The sequence below is a fragment of the Nematolebias whitei genome, chromosome 8, assembly GCF_014905685.2.
Source record: "Nematolebias whitei isolate Nwh7 chromosome 8, NemWhi1, whole genome shotgun sequence".
NCBI classification, from domain to species: domain Eukaryota; kingdom Metazoa; phylum Chordata; class Actinopteri; order Cyprinodontiformes; family Rivulidae; genus Nematolebias; species Nematolebias whitei.
This window is the reverse complement of record NC_056505.1, coordinates 12,079,826-12,084,652: the sequence shown is the minus strand read 5'-3', so window position 1 is coordinate 12,084,652 and position 4,827 is coordinate 12,079,826.

The window sequence follows — 4,827 nt, the reverse complement described above, 5'->3', positions numbered from 1 at the left end:
ATATATATATACAAGATAAATCAAACTTGGATAAAATATAAAATACTGATAGTTGAATTTCACTCATTATCTCCAATTTAAGCTGCATTTGTTTGTGTCAAGAGTTTAAATTGTCATTCCTTAGGTAGATAATCTTTATTTCTGGTGGTGGTGGTGGGGGGGGGGGGTGCGGTTATTAAACATCTGCTCAAACTGATTGTCCAACGTCACTCCACACACCTCCTCCCCATCCACCATCATCCTCAGAGTCCAGGTGAGCTTTCGCCTGCTTTTTCTCACCTTGTGATGTTTGCATCATCCCAGCTGAGAACTTGAAACTAAAACATTAGAGGCAACACAGTGCTCCAACCTCCCTCCCCCAGTTGAGTCCTCTGTCTCCCCCCTGTGGGGGAGGCTGAAACATTCTGTACGTGGCATCGATGCGGGTCAGCCGAAGAAAGAAAACTTCTTTTATTTCAAAGAATGTTTAAGTTCTGCTGCCCACATCACGTGTGAGTCAGACACACCCATCACACACACACACACACACACACACACATACATGCCAGCGCCACATCTGGAATCAATCGGGTTCAACCTCTGCCATGAAATTTAGCTCCCTGCACCCGTAGAAACCCTCCCAAAGCACCCAGAGGAGACAGCACCATGACTTCTTTTCTTCACAGCCATTATTCTGCTCACACAACCCACAGCTGTGGCTTTTATTAAAAAATACAACACAGATACAATTTTACTGTCAGTCTACAAATTTAATAAGACCTAATTGATCTACTGCGACAAAATAAAAGACTTTGGTTCCAAAATTGTGATGTGCTCATAAGAGATCAGAATAATATGTGCATAATTTTTGTATGAATTAATACTGATATTAAATCATCGGGTCGATTTGGTCCACAATTATTTTTACTTTCAAGTGGCACGTTGAACAAATATTAAATAACACCAGTTATAGTCTGAAGTTTAGGGAAGCAGTAGTTCTATGTTCTTCACATTTCATCTACAAAATGTTGTCTGAGATTATTATTTTTTTTCAATAATTTGAAGATATTGGTCAGTTTTAACTTTAAACATTATAAAATAAATATACTGCAGAGTTTTAAGAGTTGTTTTGTAAACAACGTCTATTCTCTACTTCCTAAATTTCCATCATTTCATTCAGGCCTATAAAAGACATTTCTGTCTAAATTTGTATCTATATGAAATTAAATCCTTGTTTCTGTGTTTCAATAGACAGTCTACCTCCTCTGACTTCTACAACTGCATCATGAGCACAAACGTTCGCCCTCAAACCCAGAAATAAACTTTTGAAAACAATTATTTAAATTTTCTTTAAGAAACCAGGTAGTTTTCATGTTGGAATATGCAGCACTGACATGTTTAAAAACACTAAGAGTTATACTTTGTCCACCTCAAGCTACATAATAATAATAAACAGCATTTTATGTTCCTGAATATAAGAGAACTTGCATTTCTTGCGAAAATGCAGTGTGAATGTTTATTGCAGAAGAACTTGCTGAAAAAAACAGCTGAAATTAGGTCACAAACATGCTGAAATGTAGCTGAAATGGAAGAACAGGCCTAAGTAGCAGAAGAAAGCAGAAAGAACATATGTTTGCTGAATTAGATTTAAATAAGCAAAAATTAGCCCAAAAATGAGGAAAAGTTGAAATTAACTAAAAATAGCTGAAAAGTAGATGAAAAGGCAGAAAGAAGCTTGAACTACCAGAAGGAAGTGGAGAGAGCTGAAATGAGTTTTCAAAATGTGGAATTAGCTGAAAAGGCTAAAATTAGCATTAAAGCAATTAAATAATAGCTGAAATAGCAGAAACTTGCCGAAATAAGCTGAAAGGAGCATATCAAGCTGAAATTAGCAGAAATAAGTTAGAAGAAGCAGAAAAATGTTGTAGTTAGCTGATAGAATCAGGACGGAGCACAAAACAACTGAAATAACAGCTAAAATTAGCTGAAAGTAGCTGATTTTTTTTTTAAATTTGCACAAGGTGAAAGAAGCTGAACCAGAACAAAATGTGAAAGGAGCAGTAAAAGGTTGTGAACAGGTTTGAAGGATGTAAAATGAGCTCAATTTATTTTCTTTGAGAAACAAATGGTAGAAAAGGTTAAATAGTTCAAAAAGCTAAAGTTGCACCAATACCAAACAGTCATAGCAGGATTGTCCTGAAAGAGCTGAATGTTTTGATTTATGATTTGTTGAAATAGCACAAAAACTGTGGAACGATAAAGATGCTGAAAAACGTATGGAAGAAAAATGGATCACAAAGTGTGAACGATTCTTTAACATTTCACAATCTTTGCGATCCTGGCTCCTCGGCTCCATGTTGTGGTCCAACCACCCGTGCAGGGAGTTCCTCATTAGAAGTGTTCACCTGGAAGAGTCGGACGCTGTAACCAATCAGAGCCTGTAAGGCTTCATGTTCACGTTCATGCACAATATGTAGAATGAAGAGCACAGTTTAAGACCCACACAGGAACATTTGTGGCCCCATACATAATAAAATGGCATATATAGCTTAATGAGTTAACATTTCTGCCTTAGTTTTTAACAATGCAATCCAAAAATATAAACATTTTTAGCATTTCATCTAGATTGAGGGGGAAAGAAATGCTACAGTGCTACAAATCTGTTCATGTTTGGCAGTATCTCACGGGCTGCAGACGATTAAACAAACCTTCATTTCTGTTTTCTGTACTTTGACATTAAAGGAGTTTAAATGCATATTTTCACTTCTGATCATTTTTAGGTGCTTGCACGTGGTGAGATAAAGCAGACCCCTCGTCTCATTTATAAGATCCACACAGATCAATCAGTGAGCGTAATGACCGACAGGTTACATTTCTTTATTATCTAAAGATCTCTCTGCTTCTGTCTGCACTTGCTGCGTTTTCACACTGCAGCTTTAATTACGCTCAAGTTGAAGCGAGCTCTTTGGGGTTTCACATATTTCCGCTCACCGTTGGTTGTGATCTGGTGGTTATTTCTCCGAGTGCAGAGTTTTATTTTTCATCCGTCTGAGCTGGGGGGAGGGAATGAACCGAATGAATGGGTTTCCTTTAGTTCCATCCATCCCTCCCTTGCTTCCTCCCTCAAATTGCCACCTCTCTCTTACTCCCTGTCTCCGTTTGTTTTGCCCTTCTTGCAGGAGAAGTTTCTTCATACCTGCCTGAACAGGGAGCGCTGTAGGGCACAGAAAAGAAAGAATTAAACAAACAAGCTGGGCTGGGAAAAACAAAAAGAACAGGGAGAGCAGGACGAACACATTCAAGGGGAGAAAGAAGGAAACTCTTTTAAAGGAAAGGTCTGGAGTCATCACATTTGCTCTTTTTTTTCTACTTCCCTGCTCGGCTGATTTGATTTTTTTAACTTTTGGAGACCAGGGGTTATTTTAGTCTGTCGGGGTCGGAGTGGTTTAGGATGGATGCCATCATGCTGCAAGAAAAACTGGTTGAACGACTTCTGTGCCCACGAGTGAGAACCGCCAGACAGAAGGTAAAGACGGGTGCTTAGAACAGATTTGAGGTAAAGTGTTTCTGTAAAACAATGGAGAGCTCAGCGTTGATTTGAAGACTAAAATCTCTCCAACACATTTTTTGCTTTTGTCGATCCATTTCTCTGAAAGTGTTTATTCCTGCGTGGAGTCAGATTTATTGCTGAGAGGGGATTTTCCTGCAGTTTGTTTTTCACCTCCCTTCTTTTTACAGTGCATTTTCTGTGGTAAATGTTTTTTTTTATGAAAAGGGGCCCTGTCAGAAATGCCTGACATGTTATGACAGCGTATGAGGATGCTCGCTGTGTGTTCGGTGATGAAAACAAGGAGCTTTTCAGCTCTGTTGAATGTAGCTTCTGTCTGTGTGTGAATGATCTCAGTGGGGCTCCACGGTTTGTTGATTTCTGCACAGCAGCAGCTCGTACTGTAGGAGAAAGATGACGTTTCAGATGCAGCGGGAGCGAAACTTGCGGCCCGTCACAATAAGAGACTGGTATCTTGTGGCCCTTCTTGTGTTTCTGAGACATTTAGTGGAAAGTCTGAAGCGACAGTTATTCTCAGCAGCTTCAGGAGGAATGCTGCGCACAAGTTTTTCCGTCCGCGCACAGATTTTCTGTCTGTTGTGGGGATTTTTTTTATTGCAGAGCTATTTGGTGTCTGCTGCTAATTTTAACCGTTTTGGTCTTTTTATTGAGGATCCAAAGAAAATGTTTTATAAGTAGAACAATACCGGGACGCGTTTCAATATGACATGAATTATGGTTTTATTGTAAATAAAACATACAAGAAATTACTTTACTGTACATCCACTTTTAAACTGTCAGAGATTAGGCAGCGGAAATCATGAGCTCATTCCTCATTATGTAAAGGTTCAAATCTTTAAATAATGTTTCAGTTTTTTTATAGTTGGAACTGTGTGAAGTAATTAAAAGAACCATACCATACCACTTTATTTATAAAGCACTTAAAACAGCAACAAGGCCAACCAAAGTGCTGTACAGACAAAACGACAGGTAACACACAAAGCAAAATACAAAATGAGGTAAATCAGAATATAGACAAAAAACGATGCAGATAATGACGACAAACCAGTGTGGAGCGTACAGGATCAAAACACAGATCATTTTGTGTTGAAAGCTATTGAATAGTAGTGAGTTTTTAAACGGGACTTGAAAACCGAGAGGGAGGGGGCCTGTCTGACAAACAGAGGTAACTCATTCCAGAGTCTTGGTCCTGGAACTGTGAGGAGCAACTGGTCCGCTGACCTCAGGGAACGTGGTGGGACATACGGTTGTAGCAAATCAGAGAGATGGGGGGGGGGGGA